At 40.1% G+C, this 22,301-nt stretch overlaps 1 protein-coding gene and 1 long non-coding RNA gene across 2 annotated transcripts in view; both read left to right on the top strand.

Annotated features, from left to right (window-relative positions):
- The window catches only part of LOC108591853 (uncharacterized), a 31,842-nt gene extending 10,717 nt beyond the window's left edge, over positions 1–21,125 (top strand). The window contains exons 2-4 of the long non-coding RNA XR_013536404.1: positions 3,110–4,181; positions 13,164–13,346; positions 14,792–21,125. This is a non-coding gene — a long non-coding RNA (uncharacterized LOC108591853). The remainder of the gene's footprint in view (positions 1–3,109; positions 4,182–13,163; positions 13,347–14,791) is intronic.
- The window catches only part of LOC118153514 (uncharacterized), a 154,452-nt gene that overhangs the window by 97,235 nt on the left and 34,916 nt on the right, over positions 1–22,301 (top strand). The gene's annotated exons all lie outside the window — the stretch shown is intronic.

The following is a 22,301-nucleotide window of genomic DNA, read 5'->3' as shown; positions in this document are numbered from 1 at the left end:
CTTTTTTGTTTGAAATGATTAGCATGGTTTTGTGACTTCTAGAACAATGTTTTGGGCATCAAGTATGCAAGTCTGGGCTTCTCCAGATAACCATGAGTGAGTATCTTGAAGTAAGTCTCTTAAATCTAAGCGAGTACCCCAAATCCAGTGGGAGGAGAGAGATGTATCTGTGGCCATCACTGGAAATACGTTAGACTTGAGAGATTTCCAGAAATGTCTGTAGAGTATGTTCACATAGAGATTTAAGGGTGAAAGGGGAATGTTGAAGGGACATTCTTTTTTCTGACATTTCCTCCCCCCAACATGGAACCTATGATGAGTTTAAAAATAGCAGAGCCTATTAAGCCACAAAAAGCCAGAGAAACAGGGCAGTAAAAAATAATGAAATGCAATATTCAGAATACATGGAACAGCCATGATTTACTTTAATCCTAGGGACTAGGAATAATACACCTGCCTTGGAAAAGGGGATGGCATAATGTTAGCATAACATCGAGGGTTTAATAATTTTTGACCACATTTTATAGACGCTTTCCTGCAATTAATGCTAAATAAAGTCAACATCTTCTCCACCTGCTGCTGTGTTTGGGGCTTTCATCGTGTGCCCCCCTCTCCTTCATTACCCCAGGCTGTCATAGTTCCTGCTGAACTCGTTCATTTTTAGTTCTTTGCCCTCGATAATCTCTAGGACTATCACATGTACTGCCCGTGGTATATATGGTTTTCCATTCTTTTCTTGCAAGAGTGAAGCTAATTGAATTCAGTGCCACTCGTCTCTTTGCTGGCATCATCAGGCCACCTCTGCAGGGCAGTGCGTCTGCATGTTTTTTCCCATAAGGATTGGGTATAATTTTTCTTTCATTTTACTTTTTAATAAAAACAAATTAACATGATGTGGTGGGAATGCATATATGTTGGTCAACGGGTACAAAGGTCAAGTTAGGCAGGATAAATAAGCTCTAGGAGTCTACTGTATGACATGGTGACTATGTCAGAGGCGTTGGAACCAGAGTGAACAGGGGTTCCTCTTGGAGGTTCCCTTTTGAACAGGGGCTGGGTAGAATGAGACCTGTTGGGCTGTACTCCCAGCAGGTTAGGCATTCCTAGTCAGAGGATGAAACAGGAGGTCAACACAAGATCCAGATCACAAATACCCTGCTGATAAAACAGGATGTGGTAAAGAAGCCAGCCAAAACCCACTAAATCCAAGATGTCAAGGAAAGCAACCTCTTGCTGTCCTTACTGCTCATTATATGAGAACTATAATGCATTAGCTTGCTAAAAGACACTCCCTACAGTGCCATGACAGTTTGCAGATGCCATGGCAATATCTGGAAGTGACCCTATGTGGTCTAAAAATGCGAGGTGCAGTGTTTCCCTCAGTTCTGAGGGTTGCCCACTTCTTTCCCAGAAACCTAATGAATAACGCCCCCCTTGCTTAGCATATAATCAAGAAATAACCATAGAAAGAGCCAACCAGCAGCCCTCGGTGCTTCCCTGTCTGTAGAATAGCCATTCTTTTATTCCTTTACTTTCCTAATAAACTTGCTTTTGCTTTACTTCTTGGACTAGCCCTGAATTCTTTCCTGCTCGAGATCCAAGAACCATCTCTTGGGGTCTGAGTTGGGACCCCTTTCCAGCAACAACTATACTGTTGTGGTGCTGTATACCTGAAAATTGCTAGGAGTGTAGATCTGAAGTCTTGTCACCACACACACAAATGATATTGAGGTTTTCTTTGTTAATTAGCTTGAATTAATCATTTCACAATATATGCATCTATCAAAACATCATATTGGACACCATAAATATACACAAGTTTTATCTGTCAACTATATCTTAATAAAGCTGGGAAAATTTATTTTTTTAAATTAATATGATTGGCTTTACATACACACACACAGAGCTATTCTTTAATTCTCTGTCTCTTCCCTTTCTTAAGGGAGTCTTTAAAAACATCTAGAGTTATAGTTTGAACCTCTCTGTTTTAGGGTAGAGATTTTCACGGGACTAAGATTCTCTGACTATCTTCATGTAAATTGCAGTCATTATATCACATTGATGTTTTATTTCAATTGCTACTTGACAATCACTTGAAGGCTCTGGTCCAAGATCTCATGATAAAATGAACACCAGGTGGGTTGTAAAACATATGACTTCAATTTTGAAAAAAAGACTCTTATCCTCATGTTAGTCTTTGTGTCTAGTGAGCCATGTTGGGATGTCGAGATGCAAGAGACAAAAAACTTCATTTTGCAAGAGGAAGTTTGCACAACTGAGACTCAACCATTGCTTTCCTGAGTTTTGAGAGTGTGTGTGTGTGTGTGTGTGTGTGTGTGTGTATGTATGTTTACTTTGGATGGAGGGAGTTGAAAGTATTAGCTATAAAAACCATTAGCAATTCCTAGTCGATCTAAATCAGTCTAAACATTTTTCAAAATCTCGCCTAGATTCTTGCACTAGTTTGCCTGCACCAAGGCGATTAATTCACACAGGGGGCTGTTTATTTAATTGTAGTAACAGCATATAAAGCCAAGACACTGTCTAATCTCCTGTTCTTGAGTTTTTAAATCCCAAATGGTGAATGGCAAGCAAGGCTGCTAGTTTTATAGCTTCATGAATTAGTTCAGCTGAAAAGTATTTTGCAGGTTTTCATTTGGGAGCCATTGGGTGCAGGGAGATGTGGGAGGGGTAGAGTGGGAATTGTTAGCCAGCACTAATCGGTTCTTGGCCTCTAGCAATTCTCTGTGGCAGAATAAAGGGAAGAGATAATTATTCTCCTTAATCACTGAGTCAATGACTGCATTTAGAACCCTCAGCTTAAACACAGACCAGATTTCCCAGAGAATATTCTCAACCTTTCACTGATCTGATTTTGAAGTGAATGAATGTTCTGAAAATATCTGCTAGCAGGGCCTTTCTGGTTTGCCTGGGATTCATAGAGACAAGGAACCTCCAGTGGCTTCAGTTGGGTGACCTTTCTCATATCTGTCACCAGGCTGTTAATGAGAGTGGGTTTTTGCATCTTTGCAATTTGGTGTCATGGCAGGAATCACCGAGGAACAGGATCCAAAGACTAATTGCCTTTACCTCTTTTTCTATCTCCCAGTCCTCAAATCCTCCCTTTGCTGCTATGTCATTTTCATCTGAGTCGTGGATTTGTGACTTTAGGAATGCATGAATGAGAAGAAAAACAAAGGCAAAAAAGAAGACAGCACACAGGCCCCAGTGGTGTCCATTTTCCCGAAAGGGCATTGGAGGCTTGGCAGACATACGAAAACACGTGCAAGGAAAATGTGTGGTTCTTCAAATTAATTTTTCTCTCTTTGATCTATCAGTACAGGAAGGTCAACGTCTTTGGGTTGTGTGCTGATTGAGCTGAATTGTCATGTGACTTTTGCTCAGGAGCTCAATTTTGCTCCTGAAAAATATGCTAGTCTACCTATAATTCCTGTTTCCCCCATTCTTTCTTTCTCAGCCTTACCTGTCCTTTAAGATTTACCTTATCCAGGAAGGCTTTCTGACTACCCCATCACAGGTGACTCCCTCTCCTGTTTCTTGTGGTGAATAGGCCCAAAGTTTATCCTTCCTTGTTTTTATAAAAAATAAATTATTTTTCTTATTGTAAAAAACATATTGCCATATTTGCTTCCAGAGAAACTGGAGCACTTGTGAAAGTATAAGAAATAAAACAAAAATGAACCCCCTTCCTTGGTTTCATAACCTGGAAGGTAATGTGTGAAGGGTTTTGTGATGCTTCAGGTTTAGAGACTTGGAAAGCTGCTTGGAGTTGAATCCTAACTCTGTGACTTCCCAGCTGGGTGACCCTGGGTAAGTTACTTGACCAATCTGTGCCTGTCACTCCCCTGGTAGGTTGGGGATAATAACAGTACTTTGTTTGTAGTTTACCATGAGGTTAAACGAATTAATCTCTATGGAAAAATCTTAAAATGTTGACTGCCACATCACATAGTAAGCCCTATATGAGTGTTAACTGTTATTACGATGATTTTGGTTGTTGTAATTAATCAATATGTCTAATGTCTCTCTCTCTCTCTCCCCCGCTCCCCCCCGGATTGAATGGCAGAATTCGTAAAGATGTGACGTGTAGCATTTTAATGAATGAATTGGGTGCACAAACATTATTCCTATCTTAATCTTACACCCATACTTGTCATTTTGTAAGTATTATTTTTTTCTAACTTTCTTTAATGCATTTTGTCTAGTATATACAACTTTCTGAAGTCTCTTTAAGTCCTTTTGTGAAGCAAGATAGGGTACCAAATCGTAACTACTCAACCTTCTTATTTCCAGAGATCTTTTTATGGGCATGCATTTTCTCTTCTACCACATGGTGGCAATTTTAAGGAAAGAAATCTTCTTTTAGCTTCATAATGCCCCCACAGCTCTTTGAAATCCTTCTTGTATGTGGTAAGATTCAATAATTTGTTGGCTAGATGTTTCTAAGCACTTTTCTTTTTTATGAACTTCTATCATAGATATGTTCTGCTACGGAATGCAGCATCAATTGACGAGGGGTCAGCATAGGGATCCAAAAAAAGACTTCCATTTTGCATTTCATTTTGTCTCATTTCACTAGAATTGAATGCAATGTCATAAATTATCATAGAATCCTTTAGCCCTCACCCAGAGTTCTTTTACGATGTAGGTTTGTCATAGCCTTGACGGCAAGGTTTCTTGTCAAGCAATGCACACAGAGTATAAATTCCACAGTCATGTGGAAGAAACTTCTAGTTCGCTTCACTCAACTTCTTTCCACAAAAGAGAAAGCAGGCCTAGAGAGTTTGTCATTTCTTTGGGGTTGATGAAAAACTTAAAGCAAAGCTAGAACTGGATTCTCCTTATTTTAAGTCCACTCTTCTTGCCAGGAGGTGTTGACTTGGAAATGTTCTTTTCGGCCGGGTGCAGTGGCTCACCCCTGTAATCACAACACTTTGGGAAGCGGAGGCGGTGGATCACCTGAGGCCAAGAGTTCGAGACCAGCCTGGCCAACATGGTGAAACCCTGTCTCTATTAAAAATACAAAAATTAACCGGGCGTGGTGGTATATCCCACCACTCAGGAGGCTGAGGCTGGAGAATTGCTTGAACCTGGGAGGTGGAGGTTGCAGTGAGCCAAGATTGCACCACTGCACTCCAGCCTGGGCAACAGAGTGAGACACCATTAAAAAAAAAAAAAAAAAAAAAAAAGCACCCTAAAAACCCTGACTTCCTGAATTCAACTTATAGTTTATTTTCTGTTTTTCAAAGTAGCCTGTGGGGGCACATAGAGGCTTCAGACACCACCCAGCCCTTCGAATGTGGTTTGGAGACAGGCGAGCTGCCGGGTGCTGGACCCCATCTGAAGACCCAGTTCCTGAAGTTCCCTTTATGACCCTGGTTCAACCTGCCTTGATTTTCCACAGGGAAGACGATGTGGAAATTACTCTTTTGGAAAGCGATTTTCAAAGTAGACTTCACTCAAACTCGACAAATAATTAACTTTTCATCCTCTCATAAAATTGAGACTGTGGCTGGTTCAAAGCCCAAGACCCCGGGCCTTAATTGAATTAACTCGGTTTTCCATCCTTGTGAAGGATCCTTCCAAACCATAACATTTAGCAAGGGCTGCCCTTCCTGGCGAGAACATAAGCGCCCATTGAAGGAGGATCGCCGAGTCAGGGCTGTGGCCTGAGTGGAAAATGGGACACTCTCCGAAGGGGACAGAACACTTTCTGTTTCTTACACTTTAAAGTTCAGTGTGAATGCGTCTCCCCACAACTTTATCTTCGCCAAAGCAAAGAGAACAGCTAGCCCACTCGGCTTCCCAGCCGTCTCACACACCTGGCTCATTCTCACTTCGTGTCTTTGCATCTATTACCTTCTTCACTTGGAATGAGTGCTTTTTCCTCTCTTCTCAACCCCACTCCTGCCCGTTACCTCCTTTCTGACCTAACTTGCCACTGCTCAGCACTCTCCCTCTCCTTCGCTTCAGCTCATGGATTTTGGCTTCGCTCACGTCCCCTTTACATAGGAATTTGTGTCCCTCATCTTACAAAATAAACATCCTTAGGCAACTTCATGTAAAAAGTTGCAAGACAGGCCGGGTGTGGTGGTTCACACCTATCATCCCAGCACTTTGAGAGGCCTAGGAGAGACAATCACTTGAGGCCAGGAGTTTGAGACCAGCCTGGGCAACATAGTGAAACTCCCTATGTCTAGGAAAAAAATAAGAAAAAATCAGCTGGTTGTGGTGGCACATGCCTGTAATCCCAGCTACTCTGGAGGCTGAAGTGGGAGGATCCCTTAAGCCCAGGAGTTCAAGGCTGCAGTGAACTATAATGGCATCGTGTCACTCCAGCTTGGGCAACAGAGCAAGACTCTGCCTCAAATAGAAAAAAAAAAAAGTTGCAATACAGATGTAAGTTCCATTGATCAGTGATTGAAGTCATCCTACAAAATTGAGATGAGTCAGTTGATGAGACTCTTCTGTTTGTTGTTTGACTGTATGTCAAACAATTGTATGTCCAGAAGAGGGAAAATAATAACAATTAGAAGAATACGTGAAACAAAGGGCTTCCAATTAAACTGGAAGTCCACTGAGGGCAGGCAGCTGTTCCCTCTTTATCGTGTTCTCCAACTGCCTTTGCACATTGCTATGCATGACTCAAGATCCAGTAAATACTTGACACATTGTCTGCAAAACAAGAAGAGGACATCTCCTATGTCTGAAAGCTGGCACAATTTTGATGCAAAAATATGTTCTAAAATAATTTTAAGTTCTTGAAAGCTAAATTATAAAGAAGTAGAGAGTGTTTTTCTTTTCTTTCAAAATATTTCTGGTCTCATATTGAGAGGCTGTTGCATTTGAGGTAATCTCTTAAAGACCACTAAAATCTACTCAACCACAGAACATTTAGGCATGCTGAACCTTGGAATTAGTGATCCACCAAAGGAAATGTAGAATTAAATTCTCATATTGAAGCTGACACTTCAGCTTCATCTCTGGGACTGTACAGGGAAAAGTCTCTCTGTGTGGGATACGAAATATAGTTTGTGATTCCAGGTCAACAGAGGAAACTCCCTTGGTTTATTTTATTTGGATTTTGCTTCCATAGTGTTGCTGATCTGAGTTTTTGGTTTTTTTTTTTATTGGCAGTGAATTATGCTGCCTATCTCTGTTTTGGCGTATGAACTCTTTGGAAGTGATTCTCCAGTTTGTATGAATATAATCAGAAGGCTATGCTTATGAACATAAAAGAGCGGTGATTCTGCACCAAAATAGAGTGCCTTCCTTGAGCAGAAGCAGTTAACTTCTAGAAACTTAGGCAGGTCCTGTGAGTATCAGGTCACTTTTCTGTGCCCTCTTCCAGTTGCCTTCTTCTCTAGCCACTACCCCTTGCACTTGTGTGTGAGTCTCCTACAATTACTCCAAGTTAACTCTCTTTACTTCCAGCTCTGATTTTCAAGCACCGAATTTTGAGAGCCTACATCTTTCCCCAAAATTTTCTTTCACAATTTGGTCAATTGGTTTTAAGGAAAAGCATTATGAAAACAGTATGTTGAAGATGGCAGCCTGACACCCTATAGGTGGAAAAGAGATCTTTAAAGGAGATGGTACCTCTGCTCAAATATCAGACAGCAGAGTGTGGGTAGCTGACATGCCAAGTTAGGAGCTATTCGTTGTTTATATTAAGAAACAAAATTGGAGTTGAGAATAGCTGGACCATCAGAATTCCATTCTTTCTGCTTCTACTTCAAATAAGAAAAGGATGAAAATAAGTCCATTCATCATTGGCTGTATCTGAAACTGAGCAAGGTTGGTAAAATATTTTAAAAACAAGCAGGAAAGCCAGTTCTCTCTTACTCACCATAAGCCTGTCCTTCCAACCCTGCAAACATAAGCGGCGGTGACACTTTGATGTATGAAGCAGGTGAAAAGGAAAGTCTGCAACGTGTATCATAGATGCTAAAAGGGGGATGGATGGAACATAATAATAGTAATAGAAATAACAATAACTGCCCTATGTTGAATCCTTTCGATGTTCCAAGCTTTCACGTGCTTTATCTCATTAAATTCAGATGACAACCCCATTCAATAGGTTCTCTTCTTGCCTAATTTCTATAGATGATGAGATAAGTCAGTTTTCCATGTTAGGGTCTGGGTTCACAGCCAAGTCAAGCTGACTCAGAGTTTCTGTTGTTATCCAGGATGAAATTTAGAGAGCCCCCTGCAACACTGCTGCTTCTCACTTTTTGCTTCAAGTTCTTCTTATCCTTTTTCTTGTATGCATCCTTTTCCACCTTGTATTAGGGTTTTCTAGAGGGACAGAGTAATAGGATATATGTATAAAAGGGAGTTTATTAAGTACTCACATGGTCACAGAGTCCCACAACAGGCTGTCTGCAGGCTAAAGAGCAAGGAGAGCCAGGCCAAGTTCCAAAACTGAAGAACTTGATCCCAAGGGCAGGAAGCATCCAGCACGGGAGAAAGAGGTAGGGTGGGAAGCAAGGCCAGTCTCGTCTTTTTCACATTTTTCTGCCTGCTTTTTATATTCTGGCCGTGCTGGCAGCTGACTAGATGGTGCCAACCCAGATTGAGGGTGGGTCTGTCTCTCCCAGTCCACTGACTCAAATGTTAATCTCCTTTGGCAACACCCTCACAGAGACACCCAGGATCAATACTTGATATCCTTCAATCCAATCAAGTTGACACTCAGTTATTAACCATCTCACATCTGAACCAGATTCTTTCCTTTGGGAGTAAATATATGGAAACCTAACTTGGGAAGTGATGAGAGTATGTCATGGCTCAGGTAGCTCTTCCCATGAACAAGGGTGGAAAGGCCAAATGCCTGCAGACAGCCTTGCCCAGAAAAATGGTGGGCTTGGCCGTGTGTGTTATCTTCCTGAGTTTCATAATGTATGGAGAGCCACTTAGGGTTTTAGTCCTCTATCTCCCCAACTCTCCAGAAGAGATGATGTTATTAGAAATACTTCTCTCCACCCTGGTTAGCGAATATCCTGTCAATCTGAGATTGGCATGATGAAAACTGGAGGGTATTTCTTATTTTTCCAGTAAGGAAAATTGTACTGGGACAAACACCCAGTCTTGCCTAAGTTTCTCATGGTGTGGTGCTCCCTTAAGAGTGAGTGGGTTTGGAGTCTTGGAGGCTTGGGTTCAAATCTTCATTTCTGTAACTTTCTAGTGACATATTCTTTGAGCTTCAGCTTACCAGTAAGCCCATAAACTAAATGTAATAATGACTACTTCAAAGGGGTCTTAGGAGAACTACCTGAGATTTTTATTTAGTTGCTACTGAATTTTCTAGTATATCACAGGTACTCAATGAATGTTGTAAGCTGTTATCATCATCGTTATTATTATTGGTCATTAATACTATATTCGGTCAAACTTAAGGGAAACGTGGAAACATGGGATGGTGTGATGGTTTTTTAACCAAGCTGACCAATCTGGAGCATGAGTTACTTCAGGAGTAGGAATGATCAGCCATCATTGACAAATACGTCATTTCCCATCCAAAAGGCGACCCTGTATAATCTGCCTGGCTGCTGTGCAGACTGAAACTCCAGCCTTTATATGACAGATGCATTTTTTAGACAAATGGTAAATAACCAAATCCCTTTGCAAGCACCGATTCCAACTTAATCAAATAACTGCCGTTCCGCCCTTGTTAATCCTCGGCATGTACCCAAATCTAACTTCCCTGGACTTCTCTTTTCTGAGGTTGATTATTTTCAGCAGATGGATGGGGTGTCTGTGGCAAAGCATTGCTCATTGTACCCACAGTTCATATTTCAGTAGATAAATATACCACATGCTGTAATCCAGGATTCCAGTGGGCACCCAACCCTAAAGGAAGCTTTGAGGATAGAAGTCAATCAACTCTGAGGGAGGGAGAATCATAGACACTGGAGTTAGTGTTGCGAGTGAGCGCATTGCTGGGAGACTTCTTTGTTTATTTACCCAGATATTAGACAAGTGGAGAGTCAGGCTACCCATCTAATTACTTCTCTGCTCTAAAACACCATTGAATCTGTACAGATATAATCTTTAGAAAGAAATAATGCATATGTTCACTTTTTAACAGTCAAGGATAGATAATAGAAAGAGGGTGAATGATAGGTGCAAGTATTTTATTTAGAAAAATTCTTAAAATTGACATGTATTTTTCAAATGTCCTAGTTTTGATGTGTTTTTCAGGTAGTCTGAGGTTTCTCATAAAAGGAAGCTGTGTTGTTGATGTTTCACTCCTGGGCTCAAATTGGATCCCAAAAAGTGTCCCATGATAATGTTTGTCTCATTCAGTTGCTTCATCTTTGTTATGATTGTGGAGAGAGAAAAAATGATTAGGCAAGCAATTGTGTGTGCACAAGTACAGGTGTGTGCACATCAAGGCTACAGACAGTGTGCGGGCATATCAACAAATGAATGCATGGGTTCATTTCCAGCAGATAAATGCTACCAAAATGTAATGTTCTTGGTACGGAAAAATCTCAAATCTGTGAATAAACCTCAAGTAACAGATACAGGCAAAGGGAATTGAACAGACAACTCAAAAAAAAAAAATACAAATGGCCAACAAACATATGTATGGAGAACCTTCAATGTTAATGGAAATGAAAGAAATGAAAATTAACGTGACATTCTGTTTTCACCTATCATTGGTGATTTTTAAATGTCAATTTTAATTTCAGGCTGGCTGCGATGTGATGGTCAGTGATCTGTTCGTGGATTGGTACCTTTTTTTAGTTACTGTGGCCAATGACATATTGTATTACCTGGTAGTTTTCTCCCCAAGTTGTTTCTATCTGTTTTCCAGAAAATTATTGGTTCTTCTTGCACATATCCCCTGCCCGTCAGATAAACTTTAGAATCACTCTTTCAAGTTTCATAGCATGCTTTTGGCATTTTGATTGAGCAAACATTAACCACATGGATTAACTATAGATTGACTTAGAAAGAAGACACACTTACAATGTTGTCTTCCATCTTCAAAGTTCTATTGCTTGTTAGTGTATTTCTTGGACCTTCATCTTTTCATATCATCCAGAACAAGGGACACCTATGGGCACGGGCACTGCAGATGGAGCTCTTGTGAGGGTGACTAGTACATCTTAGTAAATAAACGATTGTTAAATAAATAAATGAAGGAATGATCCAAGCAACGGAAAGTGAACTCATCTCTACTTGCTTACCATCTAGCTTGTGCTTAATCCTGGCCCTCCTGCCCTTCCCGGATCTGGGCACCCTTGCCCTTCTGTTCCCGCACTTACGTGTCAGGCACTCTTACTCCCCTGAACCTGGGTACCTGCTGTTGCTTTGGCAGAAGAAATTCCCTTTGCTGCCTCCATCTGCAGCAAACTTCATCTCTTTCTTATTTGACTGTCAGGTCATAGGTCATGGTTATTTCCTCCAGGAAGCCTTTACAGATCTTACTCCTGAAACTGAATTTAGCATCCACCACATAGCATCAGTATTTCCCCTTTGATCAAACAAGCACCCGCACCCTTCCCTCCTTCCCTCCCTCCCTCCCTCCCTCTCCCTTTCTCCCTTTCTCCCTCTCTCCCTCTCTTCCTTCCTTCCTTTCTCCCTCCCTTCCTTCCTTCTTTCCCTCCCTCCCTCCTTCCCTCTTTTCTCTCTCTCTCTTGCTCTCTCTTTTCTTTCTTTCTTTCTTTCTTTCTTTCTTTCTTTCTTTCTTTCTTTCTTTCTTTCATTTCTTTGTTTCTTTCTTTCTCTCTCTCTCTCTTTCTCTTTCTTTTCAAAATGGTAAAATGCCATTTTGTATTCTTGGTGACTTGTCTGTTCTCTACCTTGAAGTTGAGTTGAAGACTTTTTTTTTCTTTCTTACTACTCCTCTGGATTGCAGCTTTTAAAATTCAAAGCTGCCTAATGGGCTGTTTAGGGGGTAGTGAGACCTCTATCACTAGAGACATTTAAACACCTGATAAGGGATTGGACTGAATGACTGTTTTCAGGATTGCAATTTGTGATTCTATATCCCATGTTCTCAGAGCACTTAATAAGGGCAGTTAAACGAAACATTTAGTTTAAACAGTTATCCACTTATAGCGTCTATTAGGCTAAATGCATTTTGCATATGTTTAAGATGACTTTTACTATGGTAAATAAAATCTTACCATTTTCCTGATGCTCACAGGAGATTCTGTGACATCAGGTACTGGAAATGCATTTAAGCTCACTTGGCAATTGTTTGGTGCCATACCACATATTTTACCAGTCATTTAACTTGATCAATTTTTTTAATAAGACAAATATATTGTATAAAGTGACACTGCAATTTAGACAAGGGCACCTAATATTTTACAAACCTCAAATCTGGGAAAGAAAAAGTGCCTTTTTCCCCTTGCTACCCACAGATACAAAAATAAACACTTTAGTAAGGATTCTGGGCAAGGATTCAGGAAGCCTGAGTCCTAGTTTTGGTTCTTCTATAGGTAAGGACTGAGGGCTTTACATTTTGTTCAGTGTATGGAAATTCAAGGTGCAAAGTAGTAGTTTAACAGAGACCAGGGGCTGGGCCACTCTTGCACAATGTCATTATAGTAAACCTATGAGGCATCAAGGGGCTATTAAAATAGTTTCCAACACAGCACAGAGACCCAGTGCTGGATGGAACATTCTGTCTATGCAGATGAGTTCAGAGCTTGGGAGAAAATAGGATCTGGGCTCCTGAGAAGTGTAATGAAGACTGAAAGCATTTGCCTCCAGCTTCAGGGCTTCTGGGTGAGGTTCTGCTTCAGTCACCTGATATCCCTTCACCATGACATAAGCAAAGAGAATTCTTTCCACCTGATGGAGAAATTCACTGATAGTTACTCCACAGCTTTATGGTGGATGCCTCATTTTGACTTCCACTTCAGAAAGCTTCCATCTGCTCTGTCTTGTTAATTCTGTCTTCTCAATGGAATCCTGTGTCCCATTTACCTAGAGATAAAAAAGGTTCTTTTAAACAAGACAACAATTAAAAATCCAATGAATTAATCAACCCTCAGTGCTTTGCTCAGATAGTCTTTTATGCCACTTTTGTGAGATTTTAAGTGTGCAGTGGAAAATAAGTTTTTTGCAACATGTCCAGACTTCTGCTGATACCTTCCCCGTCTCTATCTTGTCTAAATTAGGTCCCTCCACTTTGTGCTGTCACAATACCCAGCACTTGCTGTTTGCAGTCCTTGATGCATTTGGATGACTATTTCCTGAATGACGTTCTCACTCTCTAGATGAAAAATCTGTAAAACCAATGATCCTGCCGCTCCTGTGTACCATGTTTTATTCACCCAGCAGCCAGCATAGAGCTTGGAACAGTAGGTACCTGGGAAGTACGTGGTTCAGACACTTATTCTGGTTTCTGTTTCGTTTCAACATACAGCAGTGTTGGGTTAGGTGGGGCTGGTGCAGTCATCTGGTGATGTGGTTTACTAAAGCAATCAATGAGAATGTTCTGATCAAGAAAGACTTCACACTTCTCCCATTGATTTATTTATATCAGATAAGTGCCAATTCTTTCGGAATTCCTGTCTTATAATTTGCCTGCTAAGGTAAGTGTGGATGAAGAAGAAAATTTTATAACAATTAGAAAAAAAAATGTACCATGCCTAACATTTATATCCTCTGGGCATCCAGTAAGTCTCACTGGGCTACTGCCAGGTCAGTTTTTCAGTCTCCTAAGAAAATGAAAGAGATTTGGAGTTCAGTTTGAAACAGGTGGAAGGGAGCTTATAGTGGGTTCTTTTATCCCTCTCAAGGTAACTCAATGTGCTACATGTAGCTTGGGTTTGATCTGAAGTATGAATCATTCATTAGGTAAATGGCTTAAAGGGGCTGGATCTAAGGTCATGCATGTTGCACTGTGGGTGGTGAAAGTATCAGGTTCTTGATGACGATTGGTGGAAATATATCACCTCTGTCTTGTATCATAATGTAATTTTTATTTATTTCTTTTCTCTACCACCCCCTTCTCCTCTTCCCCCTTTCTCCTCCTGGACTGCCTACTCTTTCTTCTTCTTTTTTATTCCCTTTCCCACTCCATTCCTCCTGAGTTGGCCTTTTCTGGCTGTGTAGGACAAATACCAGGTAATATTCAAGACATGCTCTGAAATGTTCTACAATTCAGAGACTTGGCCAAATCAGTTTTGGCCATTTTGATCAGGATGGAGGATACTCAGTTTCCAAACTCATAATGCATTACTAGGATAAATCTGTGTGGAGCCCTTTAAATTCCTTAAGCCAGAAACAGGCAGTTAGACCCTTCTTCCTTTTTATTTTTTTTTTGTTCAAGTGACTGCAACCACCATGCTAAACTAATTATATCATTTCCTAATTTATTTGGAATGTGTATTTGTAGAGCTATACATGTATACATATCTATCTATACTTTTAAGGAAAATGAAGTCAATAGTCACCAGTTTTTTTTTTTTTTAAAGTCAAATAATTCCAAATGCATTAGACCTTTTCCGAATGCATAAGAACCTGAGAAGGGTGGATTTGTGTTCTCTGAGGATCTGATTTTACAGCTCGCTTACTTCATTCACTTCACCTCCGTCTCGGGGCTCGGATCATTCCTGATAAGGCGCTTGGACAATTGGTTCTGGTTTCAACTTAAGTCTCGTGGCTCTACTTTATTTATTTAGATTTTGTTGTTGTTAAATATTACAGTCTGCTTAATGCGTTTCTAAGACGAGATTTTTATTTTTCAGGTTTTATAAAATTGTTATAAAATTTTCTGTCTTTCGTTTTCTGTGTTCTACAGCTTGACATGGAAGAGTTCTCCTGAAATACGGACTGTTTTGTACCACTAGCAAATACGCTGATAAATGCTAAAAAGATAAATTGCCACGAATCATTTGATCACAGGATTTTAAGGCCCCGCTAGGCATGATTATGGTCTCCCACCGGTCAAGCCTGAGGCATTCTGTTAACATTCTTTTAGAAGATCAAGACATGGAATAGTGTGATGGATCTAACCACTCTAAAATGAAGTTCTTTTGTCATATTAGAAACAAGGGTCTATTTTGGGGGTAGGAACCAAGATAGTCTTACTTGTATTGTATTCAGCCTTATTTACGATTTTTTATTTTTTAAAAACACAACAAAGCCATAATGACTCCTTATTTTCTTTCCATACTTGAAACAACTGCTGATCAAGAAACAGTTTAATCCAAATTCCGAATCTTTGAACACATACGCCACTTTCAAAGGGGGCTGGGCACGATTCAATGGGCCCTAGGAGCCTATATCCTATTTCTCCCTCTGTCTCTCCCCGTCACTGTCCCGCCCCCTCTCTCTTTCTCTCTTCTGTCTTTCCTTTTGTTCCCTACTATCACGAGGAAGAAGGATAAAAATGTGATTTGGCTGGAACAGATTGAAACTGAGTAAAGTTGAACAAACACAAATCTTCCACAATGAAATGTAAATTTGTCTAAGCTATAATGCCAAATATTTTTTTTCTTTCCTTCTCAATGGTAGCAATAACAGAGAAGCACATTGGCCCCATGATCAAGAGGGAACTTTGCCCAACTCCTGGTATTAATGAAACAGAGACTTAAAAAACAACAGCAAGCTTCCCATGGCCTGGCAGAGTTTCAGAGTCTCAATCTGAGCAAGGCTTCAGAGAACCTCTCTACCCTCTTTGCTCTGTGTTTTTTTTTTTCTTTTTCTTGTTCCATCTTTTATCTCCCTGCACCATCAGTGTTTTCTGTGTGAAATTTTCTTGATATTTCTTAATGAGGTAACCAATTTGACTTGAGAATACATCAGATCCAAAGCATAAAGAATGGGACCCCCTGGACATATCCACTTTGATAAGGTTACCCGAGTTTCCCTTCCGTGAAGGGCACAGCAGTTCTGCATTCTCATTATTTGTGTTTCATCGATGTGCTCCCCATCACCTCTACCCAGGAGTGAAGCTGAGAGTTTTGCTTTGAGTAAGATGAGGTTTTGCAACCTGATGAGATGAAATGGGTCAACACACCTGGGCAACTACACACCTGGACCACATCCCCTACTGCATCCTGTGATGGGTTTGCTTGTATCTACTGAGCTTGACCTTGAGAAGACCCTATGGCTTGGGTGCTGGTGTTAAATAGAGTGGGCATTTCTTTTTATCCTGACTATACTTGGAATGCTGAAAGTGACATGGATTTGAGGCATCTGGTTGCTTGGTTGAGGAACACAGAATACAGAACATTGATATCTCAAGACAGCGCCAGTGATTTTCAATGTTTCTGAAGTAGCAGATCTCTTAGCTGTGTTTTTAAGCCTTGGAACACTAAAATCCAGTGGGCTGTTGTGACAAGATGTGGGTAGATGATGGAATAGAAATGTATACAGGTCACTGTACATTGAACTGCAATCCCTCTGATATGAAATTCAAATACTCTCAGCATCATTCTGGTTATCCCTATTTGGCCAGGAAGAATTTTACCCAAATCATTACAAGTGAATAATTATTTGGTTTTCTTTAGAAGTAGTTCTGGAAAAAAACTTAGTATTTTAGGATACACTTTGGATACCGTTCTTTGGAAATGTCTCTTAATGCGAAGTCATTGGCCTTTTGTAGTGTTTTTTCCTTCTTTCTAAGTGAAAGATTTAATGTTTTAACACTTTATTTTTCCCCTTCACATTGGCTTATGACAGCCGATGAGTTGGACTTCCAAAATGCTAATTCAAGCTTAATGTTCCTTCCAGCCATCAGTCAAGCTGCATTAGATTTTCCCAGTTGATAACTTCCAGTTCCAGTTCTGTGAATCCAGTCTCCTCAACCTGTCATCACCTAAAATATTAGTTTTAAATTGAATAATAAAGGCACATTACATCTTCATCAAATGCAGATCAAATAGCATGGCATCTAATATTCTTATAGTTCTCTATGTGAAATGACTTTAAGAAATTTTCCAAAATTATTTTCTCCTCAAAACATCAATGCTATGAGTTACTTGAGATCACCCGAGTCATCTTTTAATAACACAAATTATGTCCAGCTTTCTGGGTCTCTGTTTCCCTATTGACTTGTGTCTCCGGTCTGTGAGGTATCTTCAGTCCCATCCTCTCCACTCAAGAAGCACAAGTTTCATGTAAGATGCCTTCTTAGACTGTATTAATGGTTTCTACTTTTCTACCCTGTTCTCTTTTCTGGGGCAGAGGCTGGAGGGAGGCAGGATTTACTTCAACTCTTAAAGTTGGGGTGTAACTTCCATTGAGAGTTTCTCTTGCATGTTGTTGTCACCATTTTGGAAAGCCACTTGCAATGTTGGTTGAGAGTTATATGAGGGAGAGGGAGAGAGAGGGTTGTAGGAGATGACTCTGACAGCTGTGTTTATGATTGGTAGAGAAAGAAGGCTGAACATAGATGCTCCAGAAGAATTCACTTTCTTCCTGAAGCAAAAGCTATGGAGCCAGCATAGTTAAATGCCTAGTATCTTTCTATTTGAGATCCTGTGTAGCTATATTGTTATGATACAAGCTTTGAAGCCTTTCAAATTCCAATACTAAAAAGCTGTGTGACCTTGAGTAAAATTACTTACCTGTGCCTTACTTTTCTCATCTGTGAAAAAGAGTTAATCTCCTACCTTTTAGAGTTTTGTGAGAATTAAATGTTAATATAAAGATGTAGTGGCCTGGCTGGGCATGGTGGCTCACACCTGTAATCCCAGCACTTTGGGAGGCTGAGGCAGGCAGATCACGAGGTCAAAAGATCAAGTCCATCCTGGCCAACATGGTGAAACCCCATCTCTACTAAAAATACAAAAATTAGCTGGGTGTGGTGGTGCATGGCCTGTAGTCCCATCTACTCAGGAGGCTGAGGCAGGAGAATTGCTTGAACCCGGGAGGCGGAGGTTGCAGTGAGCCGAGATCACACCACTGCACTCCAGCCTGGCACCTGGCGATGGAGCGAGACTCTGTCTCAAAAAAAAAAAAAAAAAAAAAAGGAAAGAAAAAAGATGTAGTGACCTATAATGAACCGTCAATAAGTGTTAGCTACTCATGATTGAATAGAACTTCTTGGTTTCACCTTCCAGGAGAGCACTTCAACTCAATTTGGTATCAACATGCCAAATGTAGAAACTAACTCCTGTATCAAATAGTCTGATCTTAATCAGTGTAACTGAATGGCCTCATTGACTTTTATTTCCCCAGTGAACTTAAAATTGGACACTTAATGTGAAATATGGAACTTAGAAGAATTGAAGATTTGAGTTACATTAATAATTCATCCATCTATTCATCCAATGAGCATTAGTAGGTGATGTATTTTGTTCCAAACTCTGGACTAGGTCCTTGGGGCAAATAAAAATCAAACAGGCTGGGCGCCTTTAATCCCAACACTTTGGGAGGCCAAGGTGGGAGGGTTGCTTGAGCCCAGGAGTTCAAGACCAGCCTGGGCAATACAACGAAATCCCATCTTTACAAAAAATAGCTTGGCATGGGAGTGCATGCCTGTAGTCCCAGATACTTGGGAGGCTGAAGAAGGAGGATTATTGTGTCAATGAAGAGTCAAACTCTGTAAAATATTTGAAGAGATTTATTCTGAGCCAAATATGAGTGACCATGGCCCATGGCACAGCCCTCAGGAGGTCCTGAGAACATGTGGCTAAGGTGGTTGAAGTGCAGTTGTTTTTATACCTTTCAGGGAGGCATGAGACATCAGTCAGACACATTTAAGAAATACATTGATTTGGTTCAGAAAGGCAGGACAACTCAAAGTGAGGGGATCTTCCAGACTATAGGTAAATTCAAACATTTTCTGATTGACGGTTGAGTTTGTTTAAAGACCTGGGACCAATAAAGGGAATGTTTAGGTTAAAATAAAAGCTTGTGGACCAAGGTTCTTTCGAAGTCTTACAGTGGCTGCCCTTAGAGACAGTAGATGACAAATGTTTCCTATTCAGACCTTCAAAACAGTGCTAGACTCTTACTTAAACTCTTTAGGACTGGGAAGGCCTAGAAGAAAAAGACCTGACGATGTTAACAGAGATTCTTACAGATGCACATTCTCCCCCACGAAGGACAGCTTTGCAGGGCCATTTTGAGATATGGCAAAGAAACGTGTTTGGGGGTAAAATATTTTTACTTTCTTCCTTGTCTCATAATGTGATGACAGAGTTAGATTGGAAAGTAGGACAAAATATATAGGACTAAGTAAAACCCATCTGATGAGAATTTATAGTTTATAGGGCATGACTCCTAGACCCCTTAGATAGAATTTGGGCAAGATAAAAAAAAAAACAACAGGGCTTAGTCCTCAGTCACAAAAGTGAGTGATGAGTTTCAGTGATGGAGTTGCCAGAGCAAACACAGGAAACTCAGCTAAATTTGAATTTTAGATAAATAACGAGTAATTTTTTAGTATAAGTGTGTCCCAAATATCACGTGTACTTTTGGATGATCTGATGACTAGTGCCCTCTCCCTCTCTTCCTTAATCTCCGATGCCACTGCTGACATTGGTAGGACCAGCAATGCCAGCCGAACTTATTCAATTGGAGCCTCAGATAAGCTTTCTTCCTTGTAAGTCAAGAACGCCTTAAAGAAGTTCTCCAAACCCTAGGCCACATTTCTGTATGTGGCAGTTTTTGTCTATTTATAAAATCTGCTGGGCACTCTTCCCCTACACATAAAAATTTTAATCAGAGGTACTTCCAGTTAAAAAAAAAAGGCTTTCTAGAATAAAACTATTTCTAAGCTTTTCACCAATTCTCTATGGAAATTTATGGAAAATCTACATGGTCTACATGGAGGGGAACAGCAGGATTTATAAAACATCTTTTAGATCTACCCTGAATGTTTGCACGCATGTACACACACACACAATAGCATTCATCTCTTGGAAGAACAAGTGCCTGTTCACTTCTTAGGCAATGTGTGATTAACTGTAGCATCCCTTGCTGCCTTGAAGGTCTTGCACCTGAGTGTGTGTGCTCTTTGGGATCAAACTGAATCTTCCCAGACTGGGTGGTTTCCTGTCTGGGCTGAACTCACAAAACAAGGGAGCTGCCGGAGCTGAAAATAGCACTTGACCTGATGGCTCAAGCATGGACCAAAGCTGGAAAAGTTCTGTATTTGGGGGGAATAGAATACCCTAACATCAACAGAGTACTTAACGGACTCACAAATGATGGCATAAACCTAGAGAATAAGAGTTGGAATTTCTCTGTTTAGCTCCTTCTCTTATACCACAAAGGTTTCATGATTTAATTTATCTTGTGGTTCTTCTACCTCCCACACCCAACCTGGTCAGCACGAACTACCAGCTACCTTAGTGCTGTGACACTATTACTATAAAAAAATACTTGACAATTCTAAGAAGTGCAGTGCCTGCATGCAGTTGGTGTTCAATAAGTGTTTGTTGAATAAACTGCAAACTAAAGAGTCTACCTCTATTACTACTCTGTGTTCGTCAAAGTTATATATTATAAAAATAAGGAAGATAGGCTGGGTGCGGGAACTCACGCCTGTAATCCCAGCATTTTGGGAGGCTGAGGTGGGTGGATCACGAGGTCAAGAGATCAAGACCATCTTGGTCAACATGGTGAAACCCTATCTCGATTAAAATTACAAAAATTAGCTTGGCATGGTGGCGCTTGCCTGTAGTCCCAGCTACTCAGGAGGCTGAGGAAGGAGAATCACTTGAACTCAAAAGACGGAGGTTGCAGTGAGCCGAGATCACGCCACTGCACTCCAGCCTGGCAACAGAATGAGACTTCGTCTCAGAAAAAAAAAAAAAAAAAGGGGGGAAAATACCATTAAATGTCTTGAAACCAAGTGGGAAGAGTCTCACCTAACCCATGCTCTCCCAAGAGGAAGAGCTTATAACATATAAGAAATCTATTAGATTTATTCTGCTACTTTTCTAGGTGGCTTAAATAAAGGGAAGGTCTTTTTCCTTAACATGCATAAGTGGCCTTTATCTGTTCTAAAATAGTTTTCATGAAATGTCAGTGTCTCAATACTCTCCTCCAAATATCCATCCTAAGAATTAATTAGATTCAGCAAGGCTTTACTGCAATGTGGGGTAGAACCGTCTTGTGCATGTGTTATGAGTCCTAATTGATTGTCCCTTCTAAAGTGATTTGTGGTCTGGACAAGATATTCCATAAGTATATATATATATATATATATATATATATATATATATATATATATTTTCCTTCAATAAAATTTTCCACTGAGTAATGACTAGCCTTTTTATTTCAGCAGAGCCGCTGGTAACTGGCGAAGGAGCCAAAGCTCACAGCCTCGATTTTGCTGCTATGATCTTGAGCTGTTTCCATTTCCTTTTTAGAAACATCAGGCTACATGCTTTCTTGTGTCTATTGAAAAACTCCAGTTTGTCATTTCTTCTTTCACCACTTCTGGGTTATTTTTCCTTGGCTGCAGTTGAAACTTTTTCATACTAGACTACATTGGAGGTAATCACATAGACGCAGAGAGAACAATAGCTTATTTTCACAGAGTAAAGCGAGTGACAGGTTGTAATTTGGGAACTTTTGATGTCATAGAGGAAATGACTATGGACTATCAAGAAGCCTTTAAGTGTGCGTGCACTTCTGGCAATTCATCAATAGCTTAAAATTTTTTTTCTTGCTGTGCATACTTATTTACCTAGAGAATATCCAGATTCGAATGGACCAAGAGATAAGCTGAGCTTCGAAACTCTTGCCAGTATGATAAAGACAGGTAATAACAAATGTTGGCAAGGATGTGAAGATACCTAAAGGCTCCTACATGGCTGGGGGGAATGCAAAATGTTGTACCCATATTGGAATAATTCGGCAGTTTCTTAAAAGTAAACATAAGCTTACCATGACCCAATAATTCTACTTCTGGGTATTTACCAAAAAGAAATGAAAGCATATATCCATACAGACTTATTCGTAAATGTTCATAACAGCGTTATTCAAAATGGCCTCAAAATGTAAACAGTCCAAATGTCTATCAATTGGTAAATGGATAAACAAAATGTGGAGTATCCCATACAATGAAAAACCACTTGGCAATAAAAAGGAACAAAGTACTGATACATGCTGCAACATGGATGAACCTTAAAAATATTAAATGAAGGAAGTCATATGCAAAAAACATGTATAGAATTATAAATATTGTATCATTCTATTCATAAGAAATGTCAAGAAAAGGTCAGTGTATAAAAATGGATTATTTGTTGCCTCATTCCATGAGTAATTATTACTACTCTTTCTATAAACTTTGAGATACTCCTCTGTTGGAGTTTACAAGCCAACGGGATTCAATTAGTAGATGTCTA

The sequence above is a fragment of the Callithrix jacchus genome, chromosome 5 (genome assembly GCF_049354715.1).
Source record: "Callithrix jacchus isolate 240 chromosome 5, calJac240_pri, whole genome shotgun sequence".
NCBI classification, from domain to species: Eukaryota; Metazoa; Chordata; class Mammalia; order Primates; family Cebidae; genus Callithrix; species Callithrix jacchus.
This window is presented reverse-complemented; position numbering and strand designations above follow the sequence as displayed.